General features: G+C 38.9%; 1 long non-coding RNA gene across 1 annotated transcript in view; it reads left to right on the top strand.

The window, feature by feature from the left end:
• The first annotated feature begins 2,143 nt into the window (after positions 1 to 2,143).
• Positions 2,144 to 13,795, top strand: part of LOC126070137 (uncharacterized) — a 141,956-nt gene continuing 130,304 nt past the window's right edge. Inside the window, exons 1-3 of the long non-coding RNA XR_007516135.1 lie at positions 2,144 to 2,370; positions 8,063 to 8,136; positions 9,867 to 9,959. This is a non-coding gene — a long non-coding RNA (uncharacterized LOC126070137). The remainder of the gene's footprint in view (positions 2,371 to 8,062; positions 8,137 to 9,866; positions 9,960 to 13,795) is intronic.

The raw sequence follows: 13,795 nt of genomic DNA, 5'->3' as shown, positions 1-13,795 counted from the left end.
ACGGTATGGAGTGGTCTTGTTTTTGTCTTGATCCACCATAGTCACACAGTGGCCTTGTCAGATGTGGATGTTACTTGAAATTGTCTCTATCGAACAGGAGAACACTAAGATCTAGCTGTGAGTACTAGGCCAACCTGTAGCAATACCAAGGTAGGTTCCTGGATGACATGGGTTGTTGATTTCTCACATGTTATCACATTGCTTAATAGTTTTCTTGCTCTGTCATTGGATTGTAGTTTGCACAAGAACACAAACCTGTTCTGATTACTAATGAGTACCCAGAGTCTAGCAAACAGCATGTGATAAGTACTTAAACACTATTTACTGAATGAATGAATTGTCCAATTAGCTTATTAGGTGAGTTTCCCAATGTCAGGAATTACCTCCTATTCAGGTCTATACTTCTGGAACCAAATAGTTCTGTCACATCTCTTTCAATATTTCTCAAGTTAAAGAGGCATTTTCCATAGGATATGATTTATTGATTAAGAAACGATAAGAAATAATGTACTATAATGAATTTCCCTTTGTGAATAAAATACAATGCTTAATTCAAGTAGCTTCACTCCAGAGGAACAAAGACAAATCACTTCATGGCCGAGATTCAGTGGATGTCCTTTCTGCATTTTCCAAGGTATTGAATTTCAAGAGTGTATTCCAAAGCTCTAAGAGAAATTGATATAAATATTAAGAGATCATTTGTATGAAGTATATTCTTTTTTCCTTCTAGTCTAGTTGTTCTATAACAGGGATTTTGAGGGAAAAGTGGCCATGATTTACAAACCTCTGGCTTACATACAACAAACACATAGTACAAAGACTTGCTTCTCTTTTCACTATTCCCTTCTACTCTGGTGATCCCTTTTGTAACCATGGTGAAAAATTATTGAGCTTTTAACAAATTTGTAAACTTGTAAATTCAGAAGTAGAGAAAAGGGAAAAGCTAAGCAGCTTAAAATAGATATTGCTTGAGAAGAATGGCACGGATACGGCTGACTTACCTGAAAATCTTTGCTTGAAACTTCTCTCAGCTCTGTTACAATGGCTGATAACCCACTAATTCAAGATACATACAATGAATAAGCTTCATGTACATTTCAAATCCTTCCAATAGGGATTATAAAATACCAGACATTCACATCTTTGATGAAGTTTTGATCTGATTGCTTTCTTTCCCCAACTCCTGGATGAGGTTTATTGTACCCATGGAAAGATTTTTGTTGGGGGAGGAACAAAGATAATTCTAAAGCATTAACTTCTTCAGATATCAAGCAAGCTCTGGGGGAAGAACGTATTGTGGTCTTTGGGATTCAGGAGTCCACCAGGAGTCTAGAGCGTGATGGAAGTAGTAGATAGGCCCAGAGAGTATGATGGGAAGAAGTGAAAGACACACTTCAACTATTATAAAATATTCTGTAGCGTCAGCTTGGTGGTCAGAAAAGGGAGGGGAAACTCTTTCTACCTATCATACAACCAGATCTTAGGATGTCAGTTGATCTGCATCACAAGTTAAATGAGTCTCAGTGTCTAGGCAATATAGCATCATAGTTAAGAGCTCAGGAATTAGACCTTGGTTTGAGTTCTGGGTTTTTCACTAATTGACTGCTGTCAAATTGGTTTGATTACATAGCTGCTTAAACCTCAAAGTTCTCATCTGTAAAACGTGATAATAACAATTCCGTCCCATAAAGGTGATAATAACAATTTCTCACCTACTTTAGGAGGACTAGTTGAGATGATATGAATAAAGACTTAGTATACGGCATGACATATGATATGTACTCAACAAATAGTATGCTGCTGATGACTTCTGGTTGGTCATGGGACCCAACATCATTTCCATGGAAAATTTTCTATTAAATTCTAAAGAGTTGTGTTACGCTGTTTTGTAACGCAGCTTGTTCTTAAGACAGGGACTATCTGTGTTGGGAAGACATTTAATTTCTGTCTTGGTTTATGAGACAACCTTATGCCAAAGTCCATAGAGTAAATGTATGTGATAAATATGACTGACTTGAGGTTGATCGAATAACTGTGGGGCATGGTAGAGTCACGAGCTTTGGTGATATCAGGCTCAAGTTTAAATACTGGCTCAATGACTAGCTGAGTGACCCTGAGAAAATCTTTTCACTTCTCAGAGCCTGAATTAACTCATCTGTAAAAAGGCTGTAATTATGGATAGCTACTGAGATAAACTCTTTTGAGGCACAATATGAATGTTCTCTACGAATTGCAAATGGGAAGAATTTCTTATTATTGGTGGAAAGGACCATAATTGTCAAGAAGAAGATAAACACAGGAGTGTGGAAAATATAAGTGAAAATATTTGTCTTTTTCAGCAGAAAAGTGATAACAGCAAGGCAATTACAGGTATGCCCCAGCTTACAATGTATGTGAATTACACCAAATAGTACTTATGACCGTCTTTTTTTTTTTTTTTGCACCTTATCATTAGTGATATGTACTACAAACAATATTGCAGTGCATAATTTGCTGATATTATCATTCTCAGATGTTCCCTTGCAGGTGTTCAGTGTTATGGTTTCCTGTTCAAAACATTGCCATATAGCAGGCTATGGCAATAATAATGAAAACTTGAAAAAAAAAAAAAGAGGTATTTCAGTCATTGGAATGGAACTCCGGGTACTACCTGTACTATATTTTATGCTAAATCTTTATCAATGGACTTATTACATATTTCCTGGAAAGGAGGTCTTTTTTGTTGTTGTTTTTATTTAACAATAACCGCATAGAAACTGCTGTGAAATATTTTTCATCTTCTGTAAATATTTCCTATTTGACATTGACAAGACTTTGAAGTTTTTTTTTTTTTAATCTATAAAAAGAGAATCACAATCTCCTCCTTTGAAGTGCAGGATTGGTACGGTGCTCATAGGGGCTCTGTTCTGAAAAGTGCTTTCTAAACTGTAGCAGGCTTATGATAATATATTCTTTGTAGTAACTGCTTGAGAGTAATAGCATATTTTTGTTTTTTGGGTTTTTTGGTTGTTGTTGTCATTGTTTGTTTTGCTTTCCCTACACAAAGCACAGCAGCATCATGTCTAGAACTTACAAGGTATGTATTAGATATCCATGGGACAAATGGGTAAATAGAAGAAATTGATTTAAAAAATTTCTAGAGCTGTCCAAGTAGAAGATTCTAATCATAAGCGATATCTTGATAGTTAAGCTTATGGGATCTGGGAGTCAGAATTCTAAACTTGTTTCTTGGTTTCATTCTTTATAAACTCTGATATCTTAGATAAGTCCCTAAATCTCTTTAAGCTTCAGTTTCATCATCTATAAAATACATGTAAAACAATACCTATTTTATAGGATTGTTTCGGCTATTGAATATTTCCTGTGCAATACCTAGCACAATGCCTCATACGTAATAAGTACTAAATAAAAGAGTTGTATTTATAAATGTTTAAAAGATCCCCAGTCTTGAGCTCTCTTTAATATATTTTCCTGTATATATGCATATATACGTATGTCATTATTCATAGTAGCCAAAAAAAAAAAAAAGATAAAGAACTCAAATATCAATTAATCAATGAATTGAGAAACAAAATCTTGCATATCCATAAAATGGAATAGTATTCAGTCATAGGAAACCCTGGTGGCATAGTGGTTAAGTGCTACAGCTGTTAACCAAAGGGTCAGGAGTTCAAATCTGCCAGGCGCTCCTTGGAAACTCTATGGGGCAGTTCTACTCTGTCCTGCAGGGTCACTATGAGTTGGAATCAACTCAACGGCACTGGGTTTGTTTTTTTTTGGATTCAGTCATATAAAAGAATAAAGCACTGATACGTGCTACAACATAGATAGCCTGTTGCCATCGAGTCAATTCAAACTCATAGTGATCCTACAGGACAGAGTAGAATTGTCCCATAGAGTTTCCAAGGAGCACCAGGTGGATTCAAACTGCTGATCTTTTGGTTAACAGATGTAGCTCTTAACCACTATGCCACCGGGGTTTCCACAACATAGATAGACCTTGAAAAAATTGTGCTAAGTGAAAGAAGCCAGTCACATATTGTATGATTTCAGTTAGATGAAATGCCTAGAATAGGCAAATGCACAGAGACAGCATATTAGTGGTTTCATGTATTAGTGGTTTCTAAAAGGGGGAATGTAACAGTAAGTACGGCTTTCTTTCTGGGGTGTTAAAATGTCCTGAAATTAGATAGTGGTTATGGTTTCAGAACTCTAAGAACCACTGAATTTTAAACTTTAAAAGAGTGAATTAATTATTCCTTCTGTTACTTTAAAAAATTCCTAAAAATAAGTCTTAACATTGAGAAGTTATTTTTCATTTCCCTGAAATCTTGTGATCTCAGAGAATAAGGCAATAAGTAGATTTGAAGAGAGGACGGAAGATTGAGAGCTAATGATACATTTGGGAGGAGTACCAATCCTGTGTATTGTTACTCTCTCCTCTTAGGAATTTCAGTGTGCGTGCTGAATTACAATATGACCACCATTTTGGAGGCCTATGAAAGGAGATTTTGAGATCATCTGGAACATATGAATATACTGGTTGAGGACAGCTCTAGTAGTGGTTATATGGTCTAGTGAAAGAGTCAGTAAATGTGGAAGGAACACTAGGCCAGAGGCATATTTTAAGTGTGACAGGTAGGGCATGTGCCCTGGGTGTGCTTTACTTGGGGTAAGGGGAGCCTATAGGCAGTTTCTATTGACCATCGCAATTTCCGACACTAGTCGTGAGAGATCATTTAGCAATTTAAAACTAATTTCCATAGGCGCTATTTTCCATAGATACTAGGCCGCTAAGTGCTGGGTATGCAGGCATATTGGTGGTAAACAAACAAACAAAAAAGACCAAATCGGTTGCCGTGGAGTCATTCCCACTCATAGTGATCCCATAGGACGGGGTAGAACTGCTCCATAGAGTTTCCAAGGAATACCTGGCAGACTTGAACTAATAACCTTTTGGTTAGCAGCTGTAGTCCTTAATCACTATGCCACCAGCATTTCCATATTGGTGGTAGAGTGATCAATTTACCTATAATTGCTCTCATTTTAGCACTCCAAGACTTGAGTGCCAGGAAACCCCTCAGTCCTGGGCAAACCAGTTGGTCCCCCAGTTGGTAGCAAAATGATGATGACCCTGATGGCTATTATTTGGCGCAGTGGTTAAGAACTGGGCTGCTTCCCAAAAGGTCGGCAGTTCGCATCTACCAACTGCTCCTTAGAAACCCTATAGGGCAGTTCTACTCTGTCCTATAGGGTTCCTATGAGTTGGAATTGACCCAATGGCAACAGGATTGGTTTTTTAGTGGGATACTGTGTAGCAGGCATTATGCTAAGCCCTCTTAATGAATTATCTTCTTCAACCCTAAAAACCGACTTCTGAGTAGTAACTTAGGTTAAGGTACCTCTTCTAGGTCATATAGTACCAATAGCAGTACTGAGATGTCAATCTCAGTCTATAGATCCAGAGTGTTAGCTCTTAACCATGCACTCTATTCTGAGAGATTGAAGCAATACAACAAGTGATAAGATTGAAAAAAAAAAAAAGATTACCTATCAAGAGTGCTTTAAGTTTACAAGTGCTTTTTATACCACTTTTACATTTTCTTTTCCAAAGATACCTTTGGCTCACTCATTTACCAAGTACTTATTAGGTGCTTATTAGTTGTCAGGCACTGTTGAAAAACCAAAAACCAAACCCGTTGCCGTCAAGTTGATTCCGACACATAGCGACCCTACAGGAGCTAGAAATAAATTATGAAACAAGCCTGCATTCTCACTTCATGGCGCTTACTTGAGTTACAATAAGGGCTACAAAGGAAACAGAAGGCGGCTTGCATGGAGAATATCAGGGGTGACTATTTTAGATAGAATGGTCAGGAAGGGCATCACTAAGGAAGAGAGATTTAGGCTGAGATCCAGATGGTAATAAAGAACTGATCCTTTTGAAGTGTGGAGAAGAACATTATTGTTGGAAAGAACAGCTTGCCTAAAGTTTCCTGTTCCAGGAAAGAGCTTCATATGTTAGAGAAACATCAGAAAAAAAGAGCCACTGTGGTTGGAGCATATTTAGCAGTAAATATAATCTCAAGTTTGTAGATAAGGAGTTGAGCTTTGGCGGCTTATGTGACTTCCCAATACCACTTAAGAAGAAGGACAGAACTCAACCCAAGGTCTTCTAAGTCTACGTCCTGAATCCTGAGACTTATTGCTTGAGTCTTATCCTGAAAGGGTGATGGTTTTATGGCTATGATTTTCAAATATTTTAGGCACAGGACCTTTTTTCCACTTAAAATCTCGTATAAACCTATTCCCATCCAGTTGATTTTGACTCACAGCGACCCTGTAGAACAGAGTAGAGCTGCCCCACAGGGTTTCCAAGGCTGTAAATCTTTACCGAAACAGATCACCACATCTTTATTCTGCCCAGCAGCTGGTGGATTTGGACTGCCGACCTATTGGTTGGCAACTCAGTGCTTAACAACTGTGCCACCAGGGCTTCTTATATTCAAAACAGCTAAAGGGAGGCTTCTCTGCTGAAGTTGGCTGTGGGATCCTGCGTTTCAGTTGTTTATCCTCTGTCCCTGCCACCCCGTCGGTTCAGCAAGAGGGACTGTCAACGCTTACCTAAGCAACGGAAACAAGGCCATTTTGCTTCCGAGCTGAAACTCTTATGACATTATTTTTAGTGTACAGAATAACATCTTGAGGAGTTCACACACATTTTGCAAAATAGGTAGAAGTGCTACCAGTCAGCTACACTTTAGATTCTCAGAAAAGGGTTCTGTTTTTGGTCACGTGTTTCCACTTACATGTTAGCGTAGCAGTACACGCAGGAATTGGAATATGTGACGTTATTGGAGGCACATATTGGGCTGGTCCTTATGGAACATATATGTTTCTGGGATTTCTTACTTTGATAGAAACTGCACATATTTTCCTAAAACAAAATTCACAGGTCAAACCGTCTGCCCAGCAATGGTCTGTTACTAAATTCTAATATAAATGTTCAGGTGTTTCCTTTTGCTCAGAGAGGCGATAATGATAAAAGATGTCTTCTTTTAAATCTTAATTATAAAAATTACATCATCTTAGGTTCAGCAATCAGAGCCTTTGGGGTTTCCACCTTGAAGGGTAAGTGACGCCACCAGGTCCAGACATATGGCTGTGTAATGCAAAGTTGTGTAATGGAAGGGTCAGGGGCATTCTGAGAAATGGTAAAAATGACCATAAGTACTGTCTTGGTGTTTGCCCCTGGAGTCATTTTCGTTCATAAAAAAAAACCCTTACGCTATGGGGTAAAATTGGCATACCCTGTGTAGGCCCCATTCTCAATGTGGCTGTAGTTCAACGTCGTTTGAGGGTTAGGAGGCTGGGATGCTGAAGGAAGTAGCTGCTAGGTTTATATTTTCCCGACACTTCTCAATCTATTTTGCTTCCCTCAATACTACCAGACCTAAGGTAAGCTGGCCTTAGGGGGTCCAGAGTGACAGGATAACTTGTCTCCAGGTAGAGCTGGGGCTTTAGAAAGTTTATGAGTACCATGTAATGAGAAGCTTAGAAATAAATTGCTACAATCTCCTATTCCAACTGTTCAGATCACAGTATAACATATCTAGTATTTGTTGTTGTTAGTTGCCTTTGAGTCATTTCCAATTCATGGCAAGCCCTCTTGTGCAAAGTAGAACTTCTCCATAAAGTTTTTAAGGCTATGACCTTTTGGAAGCTGATTGCCAGGGCTGTCTTCTAACGCACCCCTGGGTGGGTTTGAACCACCAACCTTTAGGCTAGTAGTCGAGCGCTTCCCTGTTTATATCACACAGGGACCTATGTCTAGTTTATCAGGCTATTATTCTAACTACAAACTTCAATGGCTCCCCATTGCTTATAGCAATGTTTTCCAGACTTCAGTGATTTGGTTCATGATTTCTTCCATATTCATGTGTCACTTTTCTTTAAATTGGCTTACTCTTTAAACTTGACTACCCACTTTAGATTTGTCCTGAATATGAATATTCATGAAATATTGCATTTGAAGTTATAATTGCATTTTTTTCTAAAACAGATTAAAGAAAAGACATTGTAATGAATGACATCCATTGGCATATCACCTAAAATCATCACTAATACTACTAAAAGGTAATTCATTCACTTTTTTTTTTAATATCTTTTATCTCCTCTTTTAATGATTAATCCTATGTGGTAAGTTTGGGAAGGCTTTACCAAAGAATTGACGATTCATGGTTCTTAAAAGATGAATACCCCAAAACAAACCAAACCTGTTGCCACTGAGTTGATTCTGACTCATAGCGACCATATAGGACAGAGTAGAACTGCCCCACAGTGTTTCTAAAGGAGTGTGGCTGGTGGATTTGAACTGCCAACCTTTTGGTTAGCAACTGAGCTCCTAGCCACTATGCCACCAGGGCTCTAAAAGATGAATAGGACTTTTAAAATTGGATGTGAGTATTGGAAGCAGGATAATTTAATTAGAGAGAATTTTTCCAATGGCACAACGCTGGCATAGCATGTACCCCGATACGATATAAGTTAACCAGAATCTGTGGGGAGAGAGGGGAAGGTCTCCCTATAGGTAGAAAGGGGCTGGCTTAAGGAGAGTATTGCAAAGCATGCAAAGAAGTCTATCCTGAAGGCACCAGGGGCCACTGTTTTAAGTAGAGAGGTGTCGCCATCAGATTTACATTTTAGAAAGTCCATTCTCTTGGTGTGGAAAATAATTATAGTAGGAGTTGGCAAACTTTCCCTATAAAGAGCCAGGTAGTAAATAGACTTTTTGGCTTGTGGTCTCTGTTACAACTACTCACATCTGTCGTTAATGGCTGAAAGCAGCCACTGACAATATGTGAACAAACTAGCATGGCCATTTTTCAATCAACTTTACTTTCAAAAAAAGATGGCAGGCTGGATTTGGCCCACATGCCATAGTTTCTCAAGCCCTGAATCAAAAGATGGCAGGCTGGATTTGGCCCACATGCCATAGTTTCTCAACCCCTGGAAGACTAACTACAAGGAGACCATCAGATGGCTATTGCAACAACATAGGCTAGAAGTCAAAAGGACTTGATCCAAGGTAAAAGCAATGAAGTTAGAGAGTAGAGAAAAAAAAAAAAAAAAAACTCCGAAATTAGAAGCTTTAATTGCCAGTGGTATATAGGAGCATGAGGGAGTAGCAAGAGATAGGGGTGATTCCTGGCCTCTTTTCAGAATCCAGTTTGACAGAAATTTAAATTGAACGGTATTCAAGCGCCATTATTGTAGATCACAAATGGTCAATATTGGCAGTTTCTCGTGACTTAATATGGTTCAACCTAATAGAAATACTATAAGCCTAAGATTGGAAAACATGGTGAAAGTAATCATTCCTACGCAGGAAGTGGCAAGCTTACCTCAGGCAAAAAGTCACCAAAAATATCTGAAACAAAATGTGTAGAAAAGAGAATCAAATAAAACAATGCAATATTGAGATAGGAATAGCTAATTGGCCCGTTAGATATCCAGCACCCCGTGCTGTTGAGTTGATTCCGACTCATAGGGACCCTATAGGACAGAGTAGAACTGCTCCTTAGAGTTTCCAAGGAGCGCCTGGGGGATTCGAACTGCCGACCCTTTGGTTAGCAGCCACAGCACTTAATCACTATACCACCAGGGTTTCTGGTCCATTAGATAATCACAGACAAAAAAATAATTATGAAGATCATAGGAAAACAAATGGCTCCTTCATACGGGGCTTTTCTGGCCATGCCTGATTCCCAAATAGGATTTCTTTCCTCAAGCCTGGGACACTTAATGCTCTACCTGGGAACTCAGACTTGGCCCATTCCCAGGTTTAATGTTGACTTTTTTTTTAGGCAGGAGGGATTTAAACTCAAGCTTTATCCTCTGGGATTTAGCATAATCACTCACTGTTGTGCTGGCTCAGACATTGTTTCGACCCCATTCAGGTAAGTGTCTAGTTCTTGACAATCATCCTGGCTGTCTGCTAACCAAAATCTTAGATACTGTCTGCCTTGTTGTTATTAGGTGCCGTCATCTTGGTTCCTACACATAGCCAGTCTACGTACAAAGGAATGAAACACTGCCCAGTCCTGCGCCGTCCTCACAATCGTTGCTATGTTTGAGCCCATTGTTGTAGTTACGGGTACAGTCTATCTCTTTGAGGGCCTTCCTCTTTTTTGCTGACCCTCTAACTCTACCAAGTGTATGTCCTTCCCTAGGGACTAGTCCCTCCTGATAACATGCCCAAAATGCATGAGAGGAAGTCTTGCCATCCTCACTTCCAAGGAGCATTGTGGCTGTACTTCTTCCAAGACAGATTTGTTCACTCTTCTGACAGTTCATGGAATATTTAATATTCTTCACCAACACCATAATTCAAGGCATCAGTTCTTCTTCAGTCTTCCTTATTAATTGTCCAGCTTTTGTATGCATAGGAGGTAATAAAAATACTGTGTCTTGGATCAGGTGCACCTTAGTCCTCAAGGTGACATCTTTGCTTTTTAACACTTTAAAGAAGGCTCTTGCAGCAGATTCGCCCAATGCTACACATCATTTGATTTCCTGACTGCTGTTTCCGTGGGTGTTGGTTGTGGATCCAAGCAAAATGAAGTCCTTGGCAACTTCAATGTTTTCTCCTTTTATCATGATGTTTATCACGATGGTCAAGTTGTGAGGGTTTTTTTCTTCATGTTGAGGTGTACTCCATACTGAAGGCTATGGCCTTTGATATTCAGCAGTAAGTTCTTCATGTATTCTTCGCTTTTAGTGAGCAAGATTTTGTCATCTGTGTAATGCAGGTTGTTAATGAGTCTTCCTCCAATCTTTTTTTTTTTTTGCATTTTATTTTATTTATTAATTTATTAATTTTTATTGTGCTTGAATTGAAAGTTTACAAATCAAGTCAGTCTCTCATACAAAAATGTATATACCTTGCTATATACTCCTTGTTGCTCTCCCCGTAGTAAGACAGCACACTCCTTCCCTCCACTCTCTATTTTTGTGTCCATTTGGCCAGCTTCTGACCCTCTCTGCTTTCTCATCTCCAATCCAGAGAAAGCTGCCCACATAGACTCATGGGTCTACTTGATCCAAGAAACTAATAAACTTACTCTTCACCAGTATCATTTTCTATCCCATAGCCCAGTCCAATCTGTGTCTAAAGGGTTGGCTTTGGGAGTGGTTCCTGTCTTGGGCTAACAGAAGGTCTGGCGGCCATGACCTCTGCGGTCCTTCTAGTCTCAGCCAGACCATTAAGTCTGGTTTTTCATAAGAATTTGAGGTCTGCATCCCACTGCTCTCCTGATCCCTCAGGGATTCTCTGTTGTGTTCCCTGTCAAGGCAGTCATCGGTTGTAGCTGGGCACCATCTAGTTCTTGTGGTCTCAGGGTGATGTAGTCATGTTTTATGTGGTCCTTTCTTTCTCTTGGGCTCATAATAACCTTGAGGCTTTGGTGTTCTTCATTCTCCTTTGCTCCAGGTCGGTTGAGACCAACTGATGCATCTTAGATGGCCACTCGCTAGCATTTAAGACCCCAGATGCCCTCTCCAAAGTGGGATGCAGAATGTTTTCTTAATAGATTTTATTATGCCAATTGACCTAGATGTCCCCTGAAACCATGGTCCCCAAACCCAGCTGCTATGCTGCTATGCTGGCCTTTGAAGTGTTTGTTTTTTTCAGGAAACTTTTTTGCTTTTGTCCAGTTATGCTGACCTCTCCTGTATCGTGTGTTGTCTTTCCCTTCACTTAAAATAGTTATCTACTATCTAATTAGTGAAACCCCCCTCCCTCCCATCCTCCCCACTGTCATAACCATCAAAGAATATTTTTTTCTCTGTTTAAACTATTTCTTGAGTTCTTATACTAGTGGTCTTATACACTATTTGTCCTTTTGCAACTGACTTATTTCACTCAGCATAATGCCTTCCAGATTCCTCCATGTTATGAAATGTTTCACAGATTCATCACTGTTCTTTATTGCTGCATAGTATTCCATTGTGTGAAGATACCATAATTTATCTGTCCATCCATCCATTGATGGCCACCTTGGTTGCTTCCATCTTTTTGCTATTGTAAACAGTGCTGCAACGAACATGGGTGTGCATATATCTGTTCGTGTAAAGGCTCTTATTTCTCTAGGATATATTCCAAGGAGTGGGATTGCTGGATCGTATGGTAGTTCTATTTCTAGTTTTTAAGGAAGTGCCAAATCGATTTCCAAAGTGGTTGTACCGTGTTACATTCCCACCAACAGTGTATAAGTGTTCCAGTCTCTCCACAACCTCACCAACATTTATTATTTTGTGTTTTTTGGATTAATGCCAGCCTTGTTGGAATGAGATGGAATCTTATTGTAGTTTTGATTTGCATTTCGCTAATGGCTAATGATCATGAGCATTTCCTCATGTATCTGTTACTTACCTGAAAGTTTTCTTTAGTGAAGTGCCTGTTCATATCTTTTGCCCATTTTTTAATTGGGTTATTTGCCTTTTTGTAGTTGAGTTTTTGCTGTATCATGCAGATTTTAGAGATCAGGTGTTGATTGGAAATGTCATAGCTAAAAACTTTTTCCCAGTATGTAGGTAATCTTTTTACTCTTTTGGTGAAGTCTTTAGATGGGCATAGGTGTTTGATTTTTAGGAGCCCCCAGTTATCTAGTTTCACTTCTGCATTGTTGGTAATGTTTTGTATACTGTTTCTTCCATGTATTAGGGCTCCTAATGTTGTCCCTATTTTTTCTTTCATGATCTTTATCATTTTAGATTTTATATTTAGGCCTTCGATCCATTTTGAGTTATTATTTGTGCATAGCGTGAGGTATGGGTCTTGCTTCGTTTTTTTGCAGATGGATATCCAGTTATGGTAGCACCATTTGTTAAAGAGACTGTCTTTTCCCCATTTAACTGACTTTGGGCCTTTGTGAAATATTAGCTTCTCATATGTGGATGGATTTATGTCTGGATTCTCAATTCTGATCCATTGGTCTATGTATCTGTTGTCGTGCCAGTACCAGGCTCTTTTGACTACTGTGGCAGTATAATAGGTTCTAAAATCAGGTAGAGTGAGGCCTCCAACTTTGTTTTTCTTTTTCAGTAATGCTTTACTTATCCGGGGCCTCTTTCCCTTCCATATGAAGTTGGTGATTTCTATCTCCATCTCAAAAAATGTTATTGGAATTTGAACCGGAATTGCATTGTATGTATAGATGGCTTTTGGTAGAACAGACATTTTTACAATGTTAAGTCTTCCTAACCATGAGCAGTAGTGTCTTGTAGTTTTCTTTGAATAGGTCTTCTACATCCCTGGTAAGATTTTGTCTTCTTGGGGACTACTGTAAATGGTATTGATTTGGTGATTTCCTCTTCAATGTTCTTTTGGTTGCTATAGAGGAATCCAACTGATTTTTGTATGTTTATCTTGTATCCTGATACTCTGCTGAACTCTTCTATTAGTTTCAGTAGTTTTCTTGAGGATTCTTTAGGGTTTTCTGTAGATAAGATCATGTCATCTGCAAATACAGATACTTTTACTTCTTCCTTACCAATCTGGATGCCCTTTATTTCTTTATCTAGACTAATTGCTATGGCTAGGACCTCCACCACAATGTTGAATAAGAGTGGTGATAAAGGGCATCCTTGTCTGGTTCCCAATCTCAAGGGGAATGCTTTCAGACTCTCTCCATTTAGGATGATGTTGGCTGTTGGCTTTGTATAAATGCCCTTTATTATGTTGAGGAATTTTCCTTCTATTCCTATTTTGCTGAGAGTTTTTATCATGAATGGG

Source organism: Elephas maximus, chromosome 2 (genome assembly GCF_024166365.1).
Source record: "Elephas maximus indicus isolate mEleMax1 chromosome 2, mEleMax1 primary haplotype, whole genome shotgun sequence".
Lineage (NCBI taxonomy): Eukaryota > Metazoa > Chordata > Mammalia > Proboscidea > Elephantidae > Elephas > Elephas maximus.
This window is presented reverse-complemented; position numbering and strand designations above follow the sequence as displayed.